The following is a 26,018-nucleotide window of genomic DNA, read 5'->3' as shown; positions in this document are numbered from 1 at the left end:
CGACAAAATCGACAAGATCCAGATGTATATCTCTATCTATTCTTCCGCCAATTTTGCACAAAGAGGGAACTTCTCTCTCCGCTCGGCCACCTCAATTACGCCATGCGTATCATTTCTCAAGGACGGTCTACCTTCTCGACCTCGCCTCACCACGTAAGCCCTTCAGCCAACTGCAAATCCGAGCTCAGGCTTTGGCAGCTTCTCTTGGCCAACTTGAATGGCATCTCTTTCCTTCGATGACCTCCTCTCTGACACTGAGGATATCCAGCTTTTCACAGACGCAGCCCCCTCAGTCGGTTTCGGAGGCTATTACAAAGGCCAATGGTTTGCGGCCCCTTGGCCTCCTGATTTCTCTCCAATCCCTCTCGCCAACCAGTCATCGGCCTTGTTAGAAATATTTCCAATTGTCGTTGCTGCTTCTCTTTGGGGCCACAATTGGAAACAAAAACCGTCCTCATCCATTCGGCCATCCATGCAGTAGTTCATATAATCAACAAAGGAAGGTCTTCATCCCAATCCATCATGAAATTCCTCTGCCGCCTTAAACGGATTTCTCTCACACATCAATTCATCCGCGTAGCTGCTCACATTCCAGGCCACCTTAATGAGATAGCTGACTCTCTCTCTCGCTTTCAATTCAGGAACTTGGCACCAGATGCAAGACTGAACCCGTGCACAGTACCTCCCTATTCGGAACTCACGTTCCTCTGAATCATCCTTTCCATCGCTATCTCCAGCTGGCCCAGCAAACTATCCTCTTAGGGATCGCCCCTCGAACTCTCAATTCTTACTGCACTGCCTGGAAGGGCTTCCAATCCTTCCACCTCTCCGCGAACAAGATTCCGTTCTTTTGACATTCTCACCGTATCATCCTTCGTTTGCTATCGTAGAAACTCACTCAAGGTACGAGCATCCACCGCCAAAGTATACCTGTGCGGCATCCACTCCTTTTCGGCACGATCTGTCCATCCGTTATCCACCCTCAAATTACTCTCCTTAAAGGCTTTCAGTGGCTTGAAAAAACCACTTCCGAATCTACGCGCACCACTTACCTCAGACATCCTTGAATCCCGCATCTACGTCGTCAGGTCAGGTTACCACTCGCCCCGGGTCGACCGCCCTCTTGAATCTTTATTCTCGTTAGCCTTCTTTATCTTCCTAAGGTGCTCCGAAATTACCGCTAATTCCACATCCTTCGATCCTTCTTCTCAACCCTGCTTATCCAACATCTCCATCTTATCTTCCGAGACACTGACCTTCTATCTCGAGAAAAGCAAAACCAACCAACTCGGATCCGCCACTCTCTTCTATTATTTCAAACTCTGTTCCTACATAAGCCCTTTCGAGCCTCTATCCCATTACGCACATTTTCGCACCGCCGCCGGAGCTTCGCCTACTGTCCCTCTGTTCGCAAACGAGACGGGCCGTATCACGATACCCTCCTAAACAATTCTCCGGATCAGGGGCCGCATCCTCCGCCGCTCGCTAAGGCATACCCGAGTATCTCATCAAGCAACTCGGCCGTCGATCCTCTGAGGCTTACCATGCATACATTAAAACTAACCCCGGTATCCTCAAGCAGGCACTTTCTCTCCTCAGCTGAATTGGCCCAATAATCTTTTGTTTTTGTTTTTTCTGCACTGGTGACTGGGGGTCCCGCTTGGTTCTTTTGGGGGGTCCTATCCTCCCCGTCCGACGGCCGGGAGGTTGGCCCTCAGCCAAGCGGGTTACGCCAAATCTCCACATCACAATAAACGATTCTAATTTCTCCCAAGCTTTCGGCTGCTGTCATTCCTCGTGAAATTGAGTTTTTAATGAAAGTTCGGGAGGAATGAAGGCAGCCGCGTTCATTCGACACAGCTGCTGCAATTCTCACTAATTCTGACGTAAGCAACCGGTCTCCATAAATATCAAACGTCACTCTCTTCTCTTCCTCGTTCGTTTTCTGCATCCCTCCTCCACCCCCTCTCCACCTTTGCAGCTACCCCATTGGTCGTATGGGGGTCCTATCCTCCCCGTCCGACGGCCGGGAGGTTGGCCCTCAGCCAAGCGGGTTACGCCAAATCTCCACATCACAATAAACGATTCTAATTTCTCCCAAGCTTTCGGCTGCTGTCATTCCTCGTGAATTATTATTATTATTATTATTATTATTATTATTATTATTAATATTATTATTATTAGCTTAAATGGACTAATCTAAAACTTTTCAAAGCTGTTTAGTTGTGAGATGTGCACTTGTAGCATAGGTCAGTGGTTCTCAATTCTAGTCCCAGAGGATCTCTGTGTCTGGTAGTTTTTGTTCCAACTGTGCCCTTAATCACCAGTGCTAATTGGTGCCTGTAACTAATCTTCTTGCTGGTTTTGACATTTATCCATAATCAGTCCTTGCTTTCAAAAAATCCTTGACAGAAGAATGAAACTGCATCAGACAGCTCACACAGTGAGTCAATGTGTCACGTTCGCAATCCCCTCCTCTTAAGGGCGCTCCAGCCCTTTCTCGTTCTGACTCATTCCCCGCACCTGTTCCTTATTCCAGCCCCTTTTCAGTTCCACCTTTATAAGCCAGACGCTCACTTCAATTGAGACTCTGCATTGGTTTCCATATTGTGTGAGCCAGGGACCTGGTTGCGCCTATGCCTGTTCCTGTTCCCCTTGCCGGTTCTGACCTGGTTCCTGTTTTTAATCCTTTGTCTTGGATGGATCACCTGGCCATGGACTTTTGCCTGTATTTTGGATTCGCCTATGGACTTATTCTTTGGATTGTTTGCCTCGGCCACACCTTCCCCGTACGCCAGTGCACTAAGGAAACACCCCCTGTCTTCATTCCCGTCTCCTCACTACTTCAGATTGTGTCGTCCGCATAGGGTCTGGAAAGAACTGTTTTGTGACAAATGTTGTTCCTTCTGCTCTAGATCAGCTGGTTACATTTCAACTAGCACTTCTGAATGAGGGCAGGTCTGAAAATCACTAATTAGCAAAGGGCTTTATAACAATTTCAAATCTCATTCAGCTCTTTAAGAGCTGAAAAGCAAATTACAAAAATAAAGCCCCCAAAACCTAGAAGACATTGCTTTAAAACTGAGGCTTGAGTGCGGGGGAAAAAAACCTTGACAGATCGATTACTGGCAGTAATTAGCAATGGTGATTAAGGCCCCAGTTGAAACAAAAACCAGCAGATGCAGGCATCCTCCAAGACCAGGTTTGAGAATCACTGGTGTACAGAAATAAATGGCAGCTTTTTCCCTGTCATGCAAGATGAATGATACTCCTTGCAAGGTTGTTGAATTTTGAGTGATGTTTGAATCCGTTTCACCTATGGTATGAAAGAAACTTCATAGGAATTCCTAAATTGGCAGTGTATTGCTAGATTTGGGAAGGTTGGGGCTGGGTTATCAGCAGGAGCTGTGTTTTTTGTCATTTGGCACTATAGCTCTGATGTTGGTCTTTCAGACATAATGAAATACGTGGCTGTGAACCTGATGACTTCAGGGATGTGTTGTCTCTTTTAGACTGTTGTGTGGTTGCTGTAGTGAGCCAGAGACAATAACAACTTGTATTTAAAGGGTACACAGAATTATTCATTTAAAACCTAATTGTTATTGCTTAAATACTATTTTCCACTGAAACTGATCACTGTCTCAGTTTCACTGGTCCTTGTGTCAAATGTTGCTACTGTAGGTGAGTTGAGAACAAATTGCATCACCACATCTGTTATATTAATTCTACGTCAGAATTTTAGTTTTCTTTAAGTTGTGATTTTATTAACGTTAAGTTGAGAGCTCATCACAGAAACAGAATTGAATCTAAATAGACTTGTTAGCAGTATATCTCTGGGGAAATATTTGAGACAAGGATAGCTGAGAAAAATGATAATCTAAACACTGTAGTTTACACAGTCACAGAATCCCATACTGCATATGCAGTTACCAATTTAACACACTCTTCCTACATATTGTCACACCCGACATCCCTCCCTAGAGGGGGCTCCACTGCTCTCATGATTGTCCGTGTGATTAAGCTCTCCAGGTGTACCCTTTTAGCGTTATTATTTAAAGACCAGCTCCTCCAGTCTTCGGGGCTCATCATTAGGGTAAGATGTCGCGAGGCCCGCCTAGCACCAGGAAACCCTACGTCTGTCTCCTGAGGGCATAGGCCTCATCCCCGACACCTCCCGCTTCCTGAGCCCGGGGTCTGGAGGATCTTGCCCCGTCACCCTTGGACCTCCATGTTTTGTTTGTCCATGTGCTCCCCCTCCCAGGGATTTTAACTTTGTCGCGTCCCAGGATGGATTCCTCGTTGATGGACTCTCGGACTGTGCTTTGACCTGCCCTTGGACCCGTTTGGATTTGGATGCCGTTTTGTCTTCCCTGTACACTGTCTCATGGACTGTCACTATTATTTTGTGCACTATTAAACCCCTATGTGTTCCCTTTTACCACGCCTCCTGTTTTCTCCAGCTCTTACCGCATCGCATAGGGTCTTCTACAAGATCTGACACGGATTTCAGTCCGTGTTCGTGACACATATGATCATTTGTTTTTTTTCCTTTAGGAGAAAGGGATATTAAATGCATCATTATTTTATTGAATAAATAAATCATAAATCATTTTATATCAATGTAATATTTTCTTAGTAAATGCTGTATATATTTAATGTCTCATATTTAATAGATTATTGAATTTCACTGAAAACTGGTTATTTTCCTCTTTAGGGTATAAATAGCTTTTGCAGAATTCTTTGATATTCTAGGAATACATGTGTTATATTGTGTAGAAATAATATAATTGTATCAGGTAGTAACTGGTGGTTTTATAAATTTTACAAATTATAGTTAAAAACATGGCCTGTAGTTTTGATTGTTATCATATTCCCAAGATAACTCATTGTGGCATAACTCCCAGGCATTTCTCGAGAAGAGTAGGGAGTTAGCCTGGTGTCCAGGCCAAATTTTCCCCCTCGGCCCTTAACGTGGCCTCCAACTTGTCCGCATGTATGATTGGCTTGCACTTGTCCTGAGATGGACTGACTGCTGGTGTACCCTGCATTGCGCTCGTTGCTTGCTGGTTGGCTTCACCACGACCCTCACCAGGAAAAAGAAGCTGAAATATGTTTTTTAAATCTTAAAAAATAAAAAAATACTGAAAAGGTTCTGATGTTAAGATGTAAATATTTACTGATTCTTGTTTTTATCAGAATTTGCTGGCTATACTAAACAGTAGTTCTGAGACAATTTTAAAATAAAAGAAAATAGCAAGTCAGCAGACATCCATGAACATTTTTTTGTATTAATAAACCTTGTGAGCGTCTTTATTTAAAGACTGTTTTCTGTTTTGTCAAATAAAACCCTGCTGTAGTATGATTAGATGTCCATCCTTGATTCTATATGTAGTATAAATTTCCTTGGAAAACTTTATCTAACAAAACAATCATTTTTCAGCTCATTTTAAATGGATACAGTTTAATGTGGACATAAACAGAAAGAACAGAGACCAATAAACTGGTAAGAGTGTGCCTTCTCTCCGTAACCTTCACACCTTAAATCAAAATAACAAGCCTGATGCATGGTGCAGGCAGAACAATAATAATGGGGTTTAGGTGCTCCTTAGGTCTTCAGCACACTACTAAAATATTTAGCTTTCTGTTGCAATACAGTCAGTTTCTCAAATTCATTACTTGCTTGCTTATCTCAATAATACACAATGGTTTCATTATAACTCCCAAGACAGCTAGTTGAAGGATTTCAATAAGACATACCCTGAAAAGCCAGGGATATACAGGTATACATATGCTGCATGTGAGCTTTTTTTAAATATCGTGGTAAAAACATAAACAGAATTATTTTAGTAAATGTGTCCTAAGCCTGCATAAATGCCTTGTTATAAAATATCAGTTTTATATTACAGAATTATGTGATATACTTTTAACCTAAGCTAATATCCAGTTCAGATGTGCCTCTTCTACATCAAGCATGCAAATAATTGGCTTTTTCCACCTTCCACCTCGCCATCGAGATGAGCCTTCTTTTAATCAGCAGTATTTAGCAAAGTATTGAGACAAAGGGGATTGTGTTTAGGCCTGCAGGTTTGGCACCTCTGATCTCTAGTTTGGTATTGATATGAGGTCAGTCAGCCCCTTCTAATTCTTTCCGAGATGTCAATCCATTCGGGTGACGAGGTGGCACAGTGGTTTGCATTGCTGCTTTATAGCTCTGGTACCCTGGGTTCAATTCCTGGGGTGCTAGCTGTGTGCAGTTTGTGCGTTCACCCTGTGCTCATGTGGGCTTTCTCCCACTGTCCACAAACTTACTGGCAGGTTAACTGGTTTGTAGAAAGTGTATGTTTCTGCGTGCTCCCCAATAGACTGGTGTCTTGTCCAGGGTGTATCCTGCCTTTCCATTACTTGCTGGGATAGGCTCCAATTCCCCCTTGAACCTGTGTTGGATAAAGCAATTAGCAAATTGATGGATGTAAATCATTGAGTTTTCATTTAACTTCTTTAAGGCAGAAATTCACAATTATTGGCACACAAGACAACATTTGATGTATGATTTAACCTTGACAATGCAAAAGCAGGTTTTTCTCATGAAAACATCTGCACATTAGTAGCGGTGGAGGGGAGTCCCAATTTCCTGTAAGGCACTTTGAGTGGAGTGTATGAAATAATAATAATTATTATGATAAGCTACCAAAGAGGCCAGGTGGTCTAAATGACCTCCTCACGTTCGTTACCTTTCTCATATTCTTATCTGCAGCAGTAGTCGTGATGTTAGCACTCTGAATTTCAAGCTATGCATTTGGAATGTCCATTCTTTATTAAGCTGATCATGATTCCAAGGGGATTATATTTTATAAGGAAAACCAGATACGTTATCTCTCCTTATTTGTAGTTCATGTCACCTACAGCCCAACAACTGCTAGATCTTGTTGAGAATACTGCAAGACCACAAAACACAAAATATCTGAACAAAGAAAGGATAAAGAGAGAGAGAAAAATTTTGGAGTGTGACCTGTCCTCATGGCATGTTTGCTACACTACTGAGGAAAGAGGGTGACATCTAATCTGTACACAGATGGCATTTTGTGATTAAAACATAAGTCTGTGAAGTGTTGTCTTTCATTTAGTCTCCAGCAATAAACATAAACATTTTGGAATCTTCTGATTTGCATTTGTGTCATCAGTTCAGAACACACAAACAAATTAAATAAACGTTTAGACCTATTGAGATCAATGCCATTATATTATTTTAACAGTAAGCTTTAAAGTAAAGCTTTTTTTTCTATGGCAAAAAACTCATTATGTGCTTTATTTACCACTTCAGTAATCTTTGCCAAACTTTTTAATGCTTTGTGTGTATCGTGGGAATATTTCTGGCAAAGGTACTGTTTCTTCTTTCAGCAATAAGGCAAAAGGAGTTCAAACACTGCATAAACTGTCACAACAGGAAAGTTCAATTTTTGTCAACAAATTCTTTTGATTTAAGAATCATTTGGATTTTTCTGCAGAATTTGGATTAAAAAAATTAAAATAGAAAAAATCCCTTATAAATCGGATATGTGATGTGCGTTCTAAAGAGTACTAATGGAGTTTATAACAGAAGTCTAGGAGAAAGAAAAGATTCTAATCTCACACACTTCCCCTCACCTACATATATAAATCTTACTCTTAGGACCTCCCTTCCTATATTTCTCTCCCATCCGTTGTGCTACCCTATCTACACTAGCTGAATCACAACAATGAGGGGTCTTTGGGCTGCGTAATCCTCATGGCTTGACTGCCATTACCTCAGTTAGGTGTGTCATGCCAAATAAGCTCTACATATTTTGTACCTCGTTTTATATATTTTGTTGCCTTCATTAGGATCTAGCCAAACTATTGAATTGAATGTATTGTTTTTATCTTGTAGGGTAATTTAATTGCCAGAGTACAGTAGTATAGGGATTTGTATTAGGACTATTGTTCTTTCTGATTTAAATAAATAATTTAGATTCTGCTGCTATTCACATTCACAGATGATACTGAAATAGGAGGATCAGCAAACACATCAAATTCTTCAAAGAAAGATTTAAAAATGTCTTAACAAAATTCAAGACTGGACAAAGACGTTGCTGATAATTATTGTAGACAATGACATAATGTTACAATCAGCTTGAAAATGGCAGAGAAAAACCTCTGGACATCTTCAGACTAAATAGTGAAACTCAAATCAGAGATCACAGATGAATGCTAGGAGGAATTAATTTTAAAACAGAAAAAAATAGGAGGTACTATTTTATACAAATAGTTGTAGGAGTATGGATCAAGCAAACTAGTCATGCTGTCAAAGCCAATTCTATTGATTCTTTCAAGAGATAGTTGGATGGACTAAAAAAAATCTAGTCTGCAAAAAATATGTTATATTCTACAGTAGTTAAAAATAATGATGTAAATACAATGTAGTATAAAAAATAATTAATATTAATTAATTAATCTTTTTTATTTCATATAATGGCTTATATGAAAGAGCTTCACAGCATATGGATCTTGCTGTTTTCTGATACTTTTAAAACGTTTGTGTCTGTTTCTCTTTTTTAAAAAAGCAGTCATATACATGTGCTGTTGAACAGAAACCAAAACCTAATGTTTCAATAAATGATGTCTGAAGAGAAGTAATTAACAGATTTTGGGGGACATTCTTCTCTGGTACACTGAAGAAAAATGGCTACCATACAAATAAAGGAGGTTATTTTTGGGTCTACTCCAGCAGAACTAATTTAAAATCCTTCCTGGATGTCTTTGGCCTCTCATTATTGACTCTAACACTCCTGAATTTATTGCCGGATGACTGGTAGATTGGATAGAATGGTGCATTATATTCATCCTGGGAGACCTGAACAGCATGAACACAAAAAGCTGCTGTCAGAGTAGTACAGGGGGGGGGGGGGAGGTGTGTGGGAGAGGGATGTAGGTCTAGCTCAGACAGGGCCTCTATCCCAGTCATGGCTCCTCCTGCTGTCTGCTCCTTAGAGAGCTCCTGTGTAAATGGAATTGAAACCCTCACCTACGCTGCACTATTGGCTTCCACCTAGATGAGCAGCCTGGCTATGTAAATCAGTTCACCCAAGTGTTACAAAGCCCCAGCAAGTCATTTTCCTGTAATAATTAGTGGATTGGCTTTTCAAGGTCAAGAACAGCAAGTTAATCTTGGGAGTACTGGCACAGCAGTGCTGCCTACAGTCCCCTGTCTGGTCTTCTCTTTCCCCAGGCCTTCTATTTTAATTGGGAATAGTCGTCAGATATGTGATGCTGTTGGCAGGAATACTGCTCAGAAACAGAGCTGTGAGTGAATGTCAGTAATTAGCACCCTTTCTTACTGTTGGGTGGATTTGCATCTGGTTTGCTCTTATTATTTAACAAGCTGTATGTGTTTACTGGTTTACTGGATGAGCGCTTGTCTGGCTATACCATGGTAAAATGCATTTAAAACAGAAAATGTTCTGTGACTTCACTATTATACCCCATTTAGGCATTGTGAGGACATTTATTGTATTTCAGCTGTTCATAATTCAAAGAAATAGAAAACAAAAATGCCAACAATTGCAGTGGAATTACAATTTGATTCTATATGGTCAAGTCACACAATGCTATTCAACATTCAAATGTAAAGCAGCTTTCCTTTTAATTAAAAACCTAAAAAAATGAAGAGTACCAGTGCATTAGTAAAAGAAAACATTCCAATCTTTCCTTAATAAATGCATAAAGGAAACATTCAGCTATCCATTTTCTAACTTCTTCCTGTTCAGGGTTGGTGGGGAGCTGAAGTTTATTCCGGCAAGCAATGGGCGTAAGGAAGGATACACCCTGGATGGGAAGCTAGTCCATTGCAGGCCACACACAGACCCAAACACACTATCACACAAGAGACAGTTTTCCCAGAAGCCAGTTAACCTCCCAGCATGTCTTTGGACTGTAGGACAAAACCAAAACACCCAGAGGAAACCCACACAAACACAGGGAGAACATAGTAACTCCATACAGATAGCACCACAGGAATTTAACCCAGGGCTTACTACTGCACCGCCATGTCAATAAAGGAAGCATTTACTCATTTATTGTGTTTGTTTATTTCACATTTAGGAACACATCCTGATGTCTGTTTTATACTATATCCATACTAGTTCCAAAGCCTTAGTTTAAAATATTTACAAAGTGGAATATGTCCTGCCTTCATGGAGTTATTTATCAGAAATTCAAGAGAAAGGCAAATTGTAATATAACACTTGCACTTTACTGCCCACACATCCTTTCTAGCTCCATTCTCTCAACCCCAGCTGCATCCTTGCAGCTGCCTCCCTGGTTCATTCCACATAAGTGATGGGTGTGTGACAGTGTTCATTTCCTCAACCAGGCAAATTAACTTCAAAGAATTAAGTATGTTACTCCTTTATATTCATCAGCACATTTTGTCTTTAATAGAATTTCACCGAACTACTGAAATGTATAATAGTGTCTCCTGCAGACATTTGTTTTTATTCCTTCTTTGTATAAAACAAAAATGTCTCTGCTTCAATTAGGTTTTAAAATGTTCTGTGTTGTATGTGTTAATTTAGGCTTATTCCAAATTCCCACTAATTAAGAAATGTGTGAGCCTTATATAAATTTACAGAGATAAGAGATCTGAAAAACCCAGATTTAATAAACCAAACATCTAAACTTATAATAATAATTAGGTTTCATTAAAAGACTTGAACAAACTTCAGTTCTGGTTTATCTTGGAAAAAACATTTTGGAAAAGTACAAATAAATGAAGATGAGAAAAGTTAATTTGAAAATTTAAAATCTCAAATGGGACAGACAATTTTAACTTAATTACATCCACCAATATAAAAACGAGGGCCAGAGATTCAGCACAAGCAGTTGCCTAACTACTATTAAGGTAATCTGGACAGATCTAGATTAAGAGATAATTTAAACTTTATTCAACATTTTTTTTGTTGTTTATAAAAAAACAATTTTAATAGCAGTCCTAAGCAGGGTCAATTAAACATTAGTTTATATACTGTATAGTAGTACCTCTTTTAAGTGAAACAGCTCTTACAAATACACTAAAACAGGACTTAGATTTACTTTCAGCATGGGAAATGAAAATGAACAGAACTCCTTGAGATCATGTCTAATGGGGAAGCTGCTTTGCTTATTTGTAAAGGAAAAGAGAGCCATGACACTCCTCTCTCTTCACTCCTCTCTGGTATTGAATCTGCCAACAATTTCCAAAATCTTCAGGATGGCTGCTTTGCTTTTAATAACAAATTAGGCAATATATATATATATATGCATGTATTTACATGTTTGAATGCATGTAAAACTTCCATTTATTCCTTTCACTTACTTTAAAGACACCTTTTCCTTTGGTACACTTAGGACTGATACATAATTGAAGCACTGTAAGATGTGACAATGAAAACTCACAATAACTTTCATGAGCATAAAGCACTGCTTTGAACTTAAAAAAAATATTCTCTGATTTGAGCTGTTCCTCCTGTATGTGCTGGCCTTACTTTCATTTTGTTAGCTATTGCTGCATTGTTACTGTAGATTTATTACATGTTGTACAAGAACAAGTAACCTTTTTATATGTGTTAGAAGTCATTGTGGATAAGGGGATCTGATAAACAAATAAAGAACAAAAATTAGACCAATAATTACATTTTTAGGAGGCAACATCAGAAAAAATTAATAACTTTGTGGATTACTTTTAACAGAAAAGAGTTTCTCAAAAAATACTCTGAAGACTCCTGTTATTACTTCAGTTGTCAGTCCTGGTGAATTCTGTAATTACCGAGTGCAGTATTCACAGATAGGTTAATTAAATCCAACAAGACTACTGACAGACTGTCTGTGGCAGCATTAGCATCACTAATTTTTGCTCTGTGTTTCTGGATGTTTTGGCCACATTAACCCATTTTCTACTCCACCTGCATGTCAATTTGTGTTTATTTGACCATCATGTATAATATTTTTATAATTTTTCTAAAAGGATAGAAAATGACATAGCTAAACCAGGTTTAGTTATACTATACATGTTCTGTTTCTTTTGCAAAAGACATTTATACAAAAAAATGTGCCTGTTTTTTTCTTATTCTCTGTTGTAATCCTGATAACTAATATGGTTGCTGAATAAGTGCAATAAAAATGAGCAGATAGCAGCAGGAGACAACTGTAACTCACATTGTTTTTGTGGGGTCATATGTAATAGTGCCTGACTTGAGCACTATATTCTGCACTAAACTGGGAAGCCAGTTTAATGTAGTCTTGTACTCTTTTATGGGAACCGGACTGCACACCCCATTAAACATCATTAGGATGAGCCTGAAAGAAAGAAAAAAAAACAAGAAGTAAATGTTAATCTGCAGCAAGAGCTGGGTATGTTTACAGCCAAATAACTTGTCCTCTTTGTAAAATGGTTTTACAAAGAATGCATTAACAGTTGTAACAGCTTTGCAGTGCAGCAGAAATGGCTGATAAGCATTTTACAAAACTAATGTGTCTTTCTGAAAAAGAAATGCACAGAAACACTAAATTCATTTGATTCAGCACCAATTACTAAATGTTTCATAAATTACAGAAAGATTATTACACTGGAACAAAAGCTGAATGTAAAAATAATACATATAAGGTACCTTGTAAAAGTATACATACACTGCCTAAAGTATGGTGTCCCATTTTCTGAAATTTCAAAATAATAATAATAATAATAATTGCTTACACTTATATAGCGCTTTTCTGGACACTCCACTCAAAGCGCTTTACAGGTGATACATGCAACTTTTTTAAACTTATTAAAGAAATAAAATACTCAAATAGAAGATTTCTAAGTGGAGATATTTTGCAGTAAATGGCAGCAAAAGTCACATCTGAAATATATCGATTGCATAAGAATTCAGACCCATGTATGCAATATTGATTGTATAATAAAATTTGTATTTCGCAATTACATCTGCAAGACTTGTAGGTTATCCTGGTGCAACTTTTCTTGGCACTTTTCTTGTCATTCTTCTTGGCACATTTGCTCAACTGTTTGCGCAAGTTGCTTGTGAAACAGTTATGGACAGCAGTTTTCAGGTCAATATGTTGTTGAAGTTGATACCCTGAGTTCTTTCAAGAAATGGGGTAAATGGGCTAAAGACCTACTCTCATTTATTGCCTTTATGATGTTGTTACCGGTATGTCACACAATATTTCGTACATTTACTGTATATGATATATACATATCGTACATAAATTTTGAGTTTTGCACAAAATATTGCACTCATCTTTTACAGAATTTCTTAGTACATTCGTTTAAAATGAAAAAATGCAGCTACATCTGAAAGAGTCTATAATATTTATCAAAAATCATGCTTTGATATCATGTACACATTGGAATCTTTTTGTAACTGTCACCGTGTGCTTCCTTAAAATCTCTGATGACATTTGATTCAATTTCCTTGAACAGGGTCTGCCATAAACAACTCAGAGACCTGTTCTTGAAATACTCCTTAGATGTATTCAAACAAATTTAAAAGATGATTTGTTTAAAACTGATTGTTTAATTTTTCCTACATTGTTACATTAAAACTTGTATCATGATGGTAACTATCGATTTTGACCTTGTTCACAATGTAATAGTACTGTGAAGTGTGATTGTTTTACAGTAATCATCATCTTTATGCAAGAAATATGTAAAAGAGAAATATTGAATATACTACACAGAGTATAATTTATATGATCACATGTCATTGTGGAAAAGCATGTCTTGCTTAACCTGAAAGACAAAATAAAGAATATCTGAACATTGTAGTTCTCTAACTTATCTAGTAGCTTCTCACTTTGTTAAAATGAATCATGCCGTCTCCTCTCTCAGATACAGTATGTGGGCTTTGAAAAGGTCTACATCTCCAGATAAAAGCAGGGAGGCGTTCAAGATTTCTCATCTTAATGCTTAAGAACCGTATGGATTGAACAAGGAATTTGATTTCAAGCCTTTTTTATAAACCAAGTTTGACTAGTTTTAAAATGGAATTTTTAAACAAAAGGTCTATATTTGAAAAATATAACAATTATTTGAATAAATATTGCTTTTTGTTACATTGGTATTCAGATGATAATTCTTAATTGTATTTATGGCCTGATGGATTTATTAATTGTATTACTATTCATTTTTAAAAAATATGTTTGCCCTAATATTAAACGCCACCAAGGCATTAAGGAATACCATCTTATTTATGATCTTTATCTAGCCAAAGATGTCCTGGTGATGGCATGTGTATGCTGAAATTTTGACAAGCATTAATAAATAAATTATTTTGGAGAGTGTATATCCAGTTGATTTTGACACTTCTATCTATCAAATGTCTGTGGAGATCTGCAGTTTTACTCAAACTCTAGTACCATCTGAAGATACAGTTATTATGTTCATTCTATCATTGCTGGCTGAAGATACAGTATGTCGCCAAACTCTTGTTATGGCAGCTGTGTTCTATCCAGAAATCATTTAATCCATAATATACATTATACAAACGCATTAGGATCTGAGATTTATTGCAGTCAGTTCAAAGACACAACAGTTCACAATCAGTTCAAAGATACAACAATAGACACTCAAGTGTGAAAATGTTGGACATTTTGTGTTTTAATAAGGCAACATACACAGTTTATAAAATTCCCCTCAATTACAGTACTTCTTGTGGTTATGTGTTCCTTTTGTTTGCGCCAAACTTTGCGCCTTTTGTTTGATTAAGAGTTTGTTCACTTTTCTAATGTTCATAATTTAACATTTAAAAATAAAATATCAGAATAATTTGCCTTAAAAGGTCTCAGATGGTTTGCTTAGTGTACTGTATGCTTACACATCATAAACTGATTTCTTTGAAGAAAGGTTAAAAAACTGCCAATAAATAAATTGCATAAAAATAAAACTGTAAATAAGCATATGCTGATATCAAAACCTTGTTTATCACTTTTTTATTTACCAGTCTTTAATTGAGAGTCCCAAAAGCCCACATTTAATTAAAAGTTCTCAAAGATGCATAGAAGAACAAGGAAGATCAATGCACAACTGCAGACAATAAAAAGGATCTACAAAACCTTGCATGGTAAAATAAGAATTAAGATAGATTACTGTAAAAGAAGATAATAAAACAGCACTAATGAAATCACAGAAGATAAGGAAGTTTGCAAACAAGAGGAGGCCTTTCAGCTTCATTTGATAGATTAATAGCTAAGTGAATAAAAAACATCTTCCAATTGTTCCTTAAAAGAGCCTAATATTTGGGCCTCAACCACCTGGAAGAGAAGCTTGTTCCAAGAACCCATAACTCTTGGTAGAAAGATATATTTCCTATTCTCCATCTTAAATGAATCCCCTTTTAGCTTCCTTGTTTCCTCGGTGAATGTGAAACAGACCCCTGGGTTAATGCTATCTATATGTCTTTCAATTGTTTGGATCAATATTCTTAGTCCCAGATTGAGAAGATGTAGCACTTTTAACCATTCCATACTGTATATGACAATCCCTTGAGATCAGAAATGATTTTTGTCTGTGTGTTTTGACCTCTTCCTAAAACTGTGACTAATTAAAGTTATATACATTCACTGTATATGCCTTTTTGTTTGTTGACCCAAACTGAACATAGTTTGATGATGTCTTCCTATCCATTAATTTTAATATCCAGTACAGGTTTGTGATAAGCCATTACTTAACCCAGCAGATACATTATCCTGAGCTTTGTAACAGCAGTTGCATGTCACCATTCTGCTGTCATTTTCCACAATGTCAGACCAGTGATTCCACAGCTTTTCTGTTACCTAAGTTTGACATAGGCCAATTTTATTCACCTGCAACATTTAAACATACACATACATTTTCCTGCAAATATAGCGGGAAACTTGAAGACCGGTGTTCCCTGGAAGTTGCATAGTTTATGCAAAGACACATCCAAAAGACATGCCTGATAGCATTCTCTCTTAAAATATTTTGAAGTCAAAACCAAATAATTCCCCTGTGGACAACCTTAGGACATAGTTCTCATTATTGTCTCCATTTGAACAAATTAAGATTTCAAATGGAAAAAGTGAATAGAGCATTTAGACAAAGTTATGAGGCAATGCAATGACCCTAGACTGCAGAATACAGTCCACCCTTAATATCATAATATTCTCTAAGACACAAAAAGCTACTTTCACTCTCCAAAGAGTACAAAGAGCAGCAGATATGCACATTTAAAAATGAAAGATATGTTAAATACAACGTGAATCAATCACCTTGTAAAAGAAAGAAAAGGCACTGATATTTATAAATCCCTGAGAGGGGTCCATTCTTCCATCTTCCATTAGGAACAGCAAGCTGAGCTTTCAAATTAAGAATGTAGAAATTGGTGGACATACTGTACAATATCGAATGAATTGTTAACCAGGTAGTTTCATTTTTATTACTACTGTTCTTGGATAAATACAAAATAATGCAAATATGCAACATGAGGTCAGATCCTGGACTGTCTTAGGCACACTGTTGTCACGGGAGCCAGATCGGCCTCCTGTGGAGTGCGCGGTAAAGACCCTACAGTATGCGTGACAGTATGATCCGGAAAAGGCTGGGGACGGACAGCAGAGAAAAACACACAAGGGTATATTTGGTGCAGACAGTGAGCGGTGACAGCTTGTGATCCGGTGCATGGGGGAATAAATAAAGGCAACCAAGTTAATGACTATAAAGCATTAGAAACAAAGTGATGCAAATAGAAATAATTTTTGCCTAGGATTCTGTCACTTAGAGTAACAAATGCAACACCTTCAGTAGATGTTACTGCGTGCATTATTTCCAGTGTTCTCAGCAAAAGATTTAGAAGAAGATCTTTTAATTATAAGTGCTTAATTGTGTGTTGCTCTGACAGGTTGCATTACATAAAAAATACATCATGTAAAATATATATTTTGGTGCTGTGAATGTTCCGAAGATCTGGTCCAATGTAAATAGTTTGTCATCTGTCAGAGTGAATAAAACTAAAATCATGAGAAGGAATGATGTTGGTGACGGATGATATGCCGGCAGATGATTGATGCTTAATTTAGGTCTCTGAACCACACAGCTGGCAACCTGTAAAATGGATGGGGACCTGTGAATGTGAAATGGGATTTGCAGTTTTAAAAAATCCTGAGAACCTTTGAAAGAGCATAAAGCATCCAGCTGTGCTTTGAATCCTGCAGCACCTTGTTCTCAAAAAATTGGAAATGTAATCAAATGTGTGCAAGAAAATGATAATTCCAGGTCCATGAGCCTACAAGAACACTATTTAGTAACACAATATCCTGTATTGTGAGACACAAAATTAAAACAAAATCTTCAGTTGAAAATGCCTTTGAATATTTTCCAGATATGTGAGATATTAACAACTAATAGAGTGACATGATGCACTTATGTATTGTGTCAGATATTCCTGTAACATGTACTTAAAAAAACAAGGAATAAAAAGTAAACGAAGAACATATACAGTATAGAGATTTTATTCATTTTTTAAATTTATTGTTAAGAAACCACTCACAAAATTGAAATCCTGTGCTACTGCAATAGCAAATAGGTTTCATAGTTTCTCTTTTGTATGTAACAGGAGAACATGGTGTCATACTGAGCCCTTCCTAGGACTTTTTTGTCAGCAATGTTCAAAATTACTTTCATGATCTCTGCAAAATGGATGGATAGACTTCATGACAGAGGTGTAAACGCAATCCAGCAATTCTTCCTAGAGATAGCACACTCAGTGCTCTTGTTATATTTGTATGCTGAGAGTGCAGTGAAATGAAAGTCGCACGATGAAGGGTTGCAGTGAACTAGGGCTGACCTTCGTTCTTTACTCAAATTTTCCAGTCAGCGCTGGGCTTCTCCTGCAGTCTTGACTCATTCAGAAGTGTGTGATTTGGCTCAGACAGCTCCAATACGTGAAGCTCCATGGGGACAGAGATGTTATTTCTTACTTGCTTCAGTGCAACTTCTATCAGTTTGACCCTCTCTGTAGCTGAGAGGCTCTGTCTGGGCTATCAGATAGGTACAGTATATCTGGACAGCTCAGTGAAATAAAGATAAATATCTAAAAATATTGTGTATGTAAATGTACCAATGTATGTATACAGAGACGGATTTTAATTGATGTAAACAAATGAGGGAAAATACATCAAAGAAAGTAAAAACAATAACCTCTGCTTACAGAGCAATTAAAACAGCAAAGTGTAAGATCAAAAGCACAACACTAGCTCACTACATAATTATCTGAAATTTTAGGATCTCAAAAAATGTAAGAAATAAAAAAAAAACATTGGATTCTCTTCCACTAAAAATGCAAGTAAAGTAAATAAGTTAACAAAACACAGATTCACTATAATTATATTGTTACAAATGGGGCTGGGCTGATATTTTAAAACAATGACAAAAATTGTTACAAATGGGGGGTTGCAAAATTGGTGAAAATCTGTACTTGACTAACTGGTTTAGTCAATAAGTGAAATAATTATTCATAACCCCCAGCTTGTACGTGATTTCTAACAATATACCCGAGGGGCTGGTATAACTAGAGGCTGGTATAACTAAACTCTTAACATGCCTAGAGAGGCCACACAAGAGATGAGCTGCCTTCTAATTAAATACAAAGCAATCTGCATTTAAATCTCTCTCTCTGCACCATGGGTGCCACAAAATAAATGGGAGCCTATATCCCTATCCATAAAAATGCACCCTAATCAGGAAAGACATTTCTAACTGAGGTACCCAAGTTCCCTAAAAACACAGAATAGCATGCTATCTCTAACAAATACTTAGCTCCAGTTAGGTTTGGTTTGGATGATCAAGAAGTAGGTGCTCTCGCCTGGCACAAGTGCTTCAGGTCTCCTCTTTGTTTCTCTTTCTTTTTTCTTAACGTTAACTTTTTCTGTGTCTTTATGCTCCTGCTTTCTGCTGTCTGCTCCTTGCCAATCATTAATCCACAACTTAACTCGCCTAGGTATACTAAGATAAACATTCCTATTGTTTCTGCTCATGGGACCCTCCCCCCAGATCTCAGCAAACATCCTCTCTGCTTTGAAGTTAGAAGTGTTTACTCTTCCCAGTGTCACAGACATTATCTAAAATCTAAGAGACACTTCTCAGTCACCCAAAACTTTAACAATATAATATGATATATGCACATAATATATTAATATATAATACACACAGAGTATACTGTAGTATTTACTATAATAAAGTAGTACTAATAACCAGAAAAACCTGACTCTTAGCCTTCATCCCTCTGATCTTAATACCCTTTGTTATAAGAACATAATCAATTGTCTAGAGTTATAAACTGAGGGTAAGAAGAGTGTTAACTCATGTTAATGTTAGAATAAGATGTGAAAACTTGACCAAGTTTTCATACAAAAAGGATTCAAATGAAAAGGAAAGAAGATGAATGGATGCTTTTAACACTCCAGGAGATGTATTACAAGAAGACAGGTGATGGGGAAAGGGAGGAAGCAATTTTGGCTAAGCATGCCTGTGGCTCTTGTAGATGTCCATTTCTAAATGAACATGGACAGCCTTTTTCCACCATTAGCACTACTGAAATGGGGGAAGTCTCAGCATGCTGTATGAACAGTTAAGTGAGCAGACTTCAAAAAGATGTGAACTTGGCCTAAAATGGTTTCTTCTCAAATTTCTAAATACTAATGATTTCCATGAGGACAAATTGCAAAATTTGACACATTTACATAATGCTGATCCAGTGATGGTTCAGACTATGCTGTGCTCGTTTAGGGGTAGTCATTAAGATAATTGTCGGGAAAACTACCTGAAGATAACATAGGGAACAAGACAAGGGCTGAGAGAAAGGTGAAAATGAACCTTCCTGCAGAGGGAGCCATTCATGTCCATAATACTGCAAAGTTTTTTGTCTCATAAAGTTCATTGCAGGGTAATATTACATGGATGTGTGGAAGTAATAATGACAATAACAAAAAACACATTGTATAAATAATTATATGAAACAAGAACTGTGAATTGTCATAAGAATGCTATGCATGCATAATACAATGATGTACAGAAACATTACAGAAAGATCAGCGTCAGGAAACCCTGATATAAACAAGTATAATGGTGAATTATATTTTAAAAATGTAAGCGTGAATGTGAACATAGCCTGAAAACTTATGATCATTTACAAAACATGGATGAGAATTAGACAATCAAACAATTAGACAATTTCAATGTATCTTTTTCTTTAGAATTTCTCATCTTTAAGACATTGCAAAATTGTTGTCTTTCTGGTGTACTGTTCATAAGAGAAAGCATGACAATTAATTGTATTTAAATACAATATGGAAATATTCCATATAGAATATGGAGGAAAAGCTATTTCGAATACCAAGGTTCCAAAGAATGTAAAGCCATATGGCCTTGTCTATTGAGATATACAGAAAGCACATCTGACAGTTCAGAAACCTCATTTGTAACTTTAGAAATAAAATATGGGGGATAAAAAGCATCTCATCTTCTGAGCTCCTGTCCAACTATTTATGCTAAACTTGACCATTATAAGATGCAAATTGTATTGTGTTGGACACGTTATGCACAAGCATCTGCCAAAAAGGGAAAATATTTAATATCTCATGAACTGATAACAACTTGGCAAAAAATGGCCATTAGGAGATGCAAATGGAGCATCACAATTCTAAGTTGGCAGTAGTTCCCAACATAATTAACTGATCAAAACTGCAAGACATACTGTTGTTCGATGGAAATGGAGACACAAAAATGACTGTCATTTCTGCACCCACTGAGTTACAAATTTATCTAATGGGACATGGATTAATAAAGCTGTTTTACTTAGAAAAGATTTTCAAGCATGTTACTTTTTCACATTTTGCATTTGTTGAAAACAGTTGTTCATCAAAATAATAAATCTCTTACAGAAAATCCCACTGTATGAAAATAGTTTGATATTGTATTGTGGAAATTAGTGGGGCACTCTTCAACTTGGGCTCTGGTTTTTCCATAAGTTCAAAGTCACATACTGTGCTAGGAGAACCAGAACCCTGGACATTGTTGATGGTACCACTTTGAAAACATACTGTAACTGTAAACCTGTAGGTGTTCTGATTTTGTGTACCACTGATTAAATCCAGCAGACAGAATCTTTGTCTCTTACCAAGACTCTGGTACCAAGCTCACTGTTTCCTCATACAAATTCTGATTAAGGGATTATATACAGTACCTTTAACACAAGAACAAATAAGCAATAAGCAATAAGCAATAAGCAAGTCAACTCTTAATTTTGACAGAGAAGAGTTGTCATCTAAAATTAGTTAGTTATACTCACTAATAAGAACAACAACATATCTGTGATGACAAGCCTATTGAAGTCATCTTTTTTATAAGGAATGAACCACAGAGCTGCTGCAAGAGTAAAGATGAGGTAGAGGGATGTGAAATGAAACTTGTAAAAAAGTAAGCTAAAAATACATTTTTTTCTAAGACACCTCCCAAACTTTTGTTTAAATTACACATTTAAATCACACTTAACTATAAAAAATAACTCTGTTCTATTTTTAAATATTAAATATACTTTTATGTTCTACTATATTTTCTACATTATATTCATTTTTATGTATGAAAAATATTCCCGTGAGTTATTTTGGAATTACTATAATAGCATGAAGCTTTGCTAATGATGATATAGAATTTATGTCTTTTAAAACATTCCTTCATTTGATGAGGCACACTAAGTGCGTCACATTAGTTAATTAAACTGATAATGCACACACTATATTAGCAATATAATCATTCCTTGATATTACTGTCATGTGACAATTTAAAATGTTTTAGCATCAATAACAAAACAATGTGCCTAAGAGAGCCATTTATACTTTTTAGTCTTGATTGAAATTTTATTTCGTACTTGTTTTAAAATATTTTCTACCCAACCCACATCACACTGAGAATTGATTTTACTTATTTTAAAATACTAAACACAATTCTTTATGTCTCTGCATAGCATACAGTCTTTACTTGTTTAGTTCCAGGGTGAAATGACTACACAGTTTTTTTTCCCTTAGGATGGAACTCCCATTATTATTAGTGTTCCATATGCCAGTTACAGATGCAGCCATTCAAATTGCGCGGTACAAACCTGTACTGCATGCAACTCACTAAGTCATACCGCGTCGTACCGCGGTACGTGATTGGCTGGCCAAAATGACCGACGAGGCACTCGTGGTGCGTTGGTCGGTAGTGGAAAGATTTAATCATTTAATCTCTTTACTGTGAACGTTTTAATCTGCTTAGTATTGAATATTTATATGGAATTTTACAACTAAAGGGAAAGTTTAGTAGCTGAGCATGAAAAGAAGAGGAGCATAACGCATCTGAAGGTCATAAACGATATTAATTTAGGAACATAAACATATTATGTAAACCGTACTGTATATGGCTGGTATTGGTAGTTTAAAGAAAAAATACACACCAGTATTCCATTTCTCCCTTAACATTTTAAGCATCAAAGTCTTACATTTGGTTATTTCGGAAATATTTTTACGTGTTCCTTCTGACCATATTACTGTACGTTTATATACTTTGTGAGAAAAGTGATAGTTTTAAGCTTTTCTGCAAATACGCTCGTTATCGGAGTAAACAAAAGCATACTTTTAGAATTTGATTAATAGGGAATATAATATGAAATCGCATATCTAAAGAAATTAATAACGATATAATAAAAGAAGGAAAATGCTGTTTAACATATCCTTCCATTTAAAACTTGGGTAATTTATTTCAAGAGCTCCTTGCATAAATCAATGTATTAACTCTAGGTTTGTATAATTGAAAAGCATGTTTTTCTAGCTGTTTCTCACTTTCCACTCACTGGTAACAAAACTATAGAGTATTATAGAGTATTATCCTATTCACACTTTCATCCGTCATAATATGGCGTTGGGTATATAAATATTTTTATAGTTGCTTCCTTTCTTTGCTAAGATGTTAGCACTGCTTTATATCCTCAGATTGCAGCAGGGAATTTCCCTCTCACCCATGAGATTGGTGATATGAATTTTGCTTTTTAGCCAGGGTTAGAAATTAATGTTGTGAATTAGGATAGAGATCATATTTAAACAATTATTACCCATACAGGTACACATATTTGCTTTTTTTAACCATACCCTTAACCCTAACCCTAACCCTAACACCTAACCCTACTGAGGAATAGCAACATGTAGCTGGCACCTGGTAATTGCCAGAGTAACAAAAGATTTTGGCCCCTCCACTAGTAGGGGCCAGAACAGAACTGGTGCCCAAGGAGTAGGGGAGTCAGGATCAGTCTTCACTCATTCCAAGTAAATTAACTCTCTAATGTCCCTATTCTTGTGCCAGATGGTCACATCTGGTCACATCACATCAGAAAGAGCTTTGTTTCCTTTGAAAAATGCTGTGAATTGGTCATTAAATCTGCATGCTTTTCAGACCAGTAAAAGGTTAGTCTCAAACAATCAAAACAGTTAAATTCCAATTGTTAAGCATTTTTCATCTCAATTAAAATTTGCTTAAAGCAGACAGATTATTGAAGAAGAAGAATTTCCAAGAGCTTTTATCAAAGGTTTTGATAATCCTATTTTTTGGTTTGGGGAATATTTTGAATGTGAGGACTGAAAAGCTCCTGAGACGCATTGCGAGACTGCAGGCAACATTCTATGGTTCTTGTAACCCTAACCCTACGCTGGCCTTCTTCTGGTGATTTTGTTTTATTATTATTAACCACAAATCTGTCCATTTCGACTAAAGTCTACATTCACTACAATATTAGAAAACAGTGTGGACTGAAAAGCTCCTGAGACGCATTGCGAGACTGCAGGCAACATTCTATGGTTCTTGTAACCCTAACCCTACGCTGGCCTAAAATGCATGCTGAATTTTCCTACAGAAGATAGTTAACTGAAGAAGATGAAGTTCAAAGAGCTTTTAAAAACTCTTTTGAGTGTTTGAGAGTCATATTGTTTGGTTTGAGGAATATTTTGAATTCTGATGAGTGGAGGGCTTCAGAGACACCTTGCAAAATTGCTCTGTTGAAACCACAGCTAGGCTTAGTGTTAACATTCCAACACTACATAGACACTTTTTACACTCATTTCTGGATTTTGGGTTCCAGGTAAACTTTAGGATGAGTGGTATTTTGCTCCTATCTGTAACTTTTTTTTTTGGAGATATTTGGCAGCTTATATTTTAAATTGCACCATTCAGTAGCTGTGCTCCAAAAATGAGTCAGATGAAAAACTCTCTTAGTTTTGTCATTTAATATGCAACTAGATGTATAACTGAAGTCAAGATTTAATGCTTCTTGTATTCCAAACCCGACACTGGCCTGAAATGCACGCTCATTTTTACAGCATTTTTCAGCTGATTGAAAAATTGGCAAAAGAAGATACATAAAAAGCAGGATCATCTAAGAAGGAACCCCCTATAACAACTACATTTGTTATTGCTGGGACCAAATTATTCCCAAACAAATGCAGCCCTACATTCTTAGGGATATAAAGAAGTCCAAAATTGGAACTTGAAATCCCACACAAAAGCAGTTCGGGTCAACAACCAAAAATATAACCTTCATGTCTCCTCCAAACATAATCCCACGTCAGTCGACACTGGAATGAGAGGGCGGGGGACTCAGAGCTGGGGGGGGGGGGGGGCTACCGAAGTGGTACCAACCGTAAAGGGCTACTGAGGTCCAGCAACATGTAACTGGCTTCTGGTGATTGTCAGACTAACACAAGATGTTGCTTTGTAAGTAGTAGGGGCCTGAACAGAACTGGTGCCAAAATAGTAGGGGCGCCTGGACCGGTCCTCACTAAATTTCCCCCATAGCCCAGGTATTCCTAACCGTCAGCAACAGCAATAGGGTTAGGGCAACAGCTCCGCGAGTGTGCGGGCACTTTGGCAGACGAGGATCACAGAGTTCTCATACTTCTGATAGGCGTGCAAAGCGCACTGGAGCCCTATCCTTTTCAAATGGAGGAAGGCATGAACTCTGTCCTCAACCCTACACCAAATCTTAACGAAACCTGGTCACACGTGGTAAATACACATCTTAATCAGTCTAAACTGGAATGAAACAGGACGGGCGAGATGAGACCCAAAACCTGTCAACCAGTGTCCTAGACCAGGGGTTCCCAACCTTTTTTGTCAGATGAACCCCTTCAACCTCAATTATTTGCCTCAAGTACCCCCTTGAGATTTCAACTAAATCAAACCTTTCCAAAAATGTAGATAAATGCTACAGCAACCCTCTTAACATGCTCATTTTGTAAAATATGAATTTTTGTTGCTTTGTTGTTTTTCTTATTCTTATTATTACATTGTTATTTATTAATAGGACTATTTAACAATTTAAAACAAGCATTTAAAGCTCACTCAATGGCTCATTTACACTGGCATAGACCAGCTGCTGTTTTAAATTGGCTAACTTTTCCTTAAAATATTCAGCTGGTTTTGTGGCCAGGTGTGCATGATTTGTTTCCAAGGGTCTTTTCAAGAAAGCTGGTTTCATACTTTCATTTCAAAGCTGCTCCAAACAAATCACACATTTAGGCACATTGAGATTTAGCCTCGTCACTGTTGGTGAATCGAAATTTAAATACTCCTTGCTGCCTTGCTGTACTTACTGAGCTTATCCCGGTTTTGGTGCTTTTAGGTGACTTGGGCCTTCTTCTGGTGATTTTTTTTTATTATTATTAACCACAAATCTGTCCATTTTGACTAAAGTCTACATTCACTACAATATTAGAAAACACAAACATACTAAGGGAGAACAAAATCATAACTGTGTACAGAAAACACAAAAACCATCAGGAATATTTAGTCCAAAACAAACTAAAACCTGTACAACACAGATCACATACTCCAGGAGCCGAACATTTCAAACAGAAAACAACGATCCACCATTCAAAACCAAGAAATCTTCCAGTTGCAAAGGGCACTCTCACTCTTCCTACAGCAC

Source organism: Atractosteus spatula, chromosome 3 (genome assembly GCF_055471065.1).
Source record: "Atractosteus spatula isolate fAtrSpa1 chromosome 3, fAtrSpa1.hap1, whole genome shotgun sequence".
Classification (NCBI taxonomy): domain Eukaryota; kingdom Metazoa; phylum Chordata; class Actinopteri; order Semionotiformes; family Lepisosteidae; genus Atractosteus; species Atractosteus spatula.
This window is presented reverse-complemented; position numbering follows the sequence as displayed.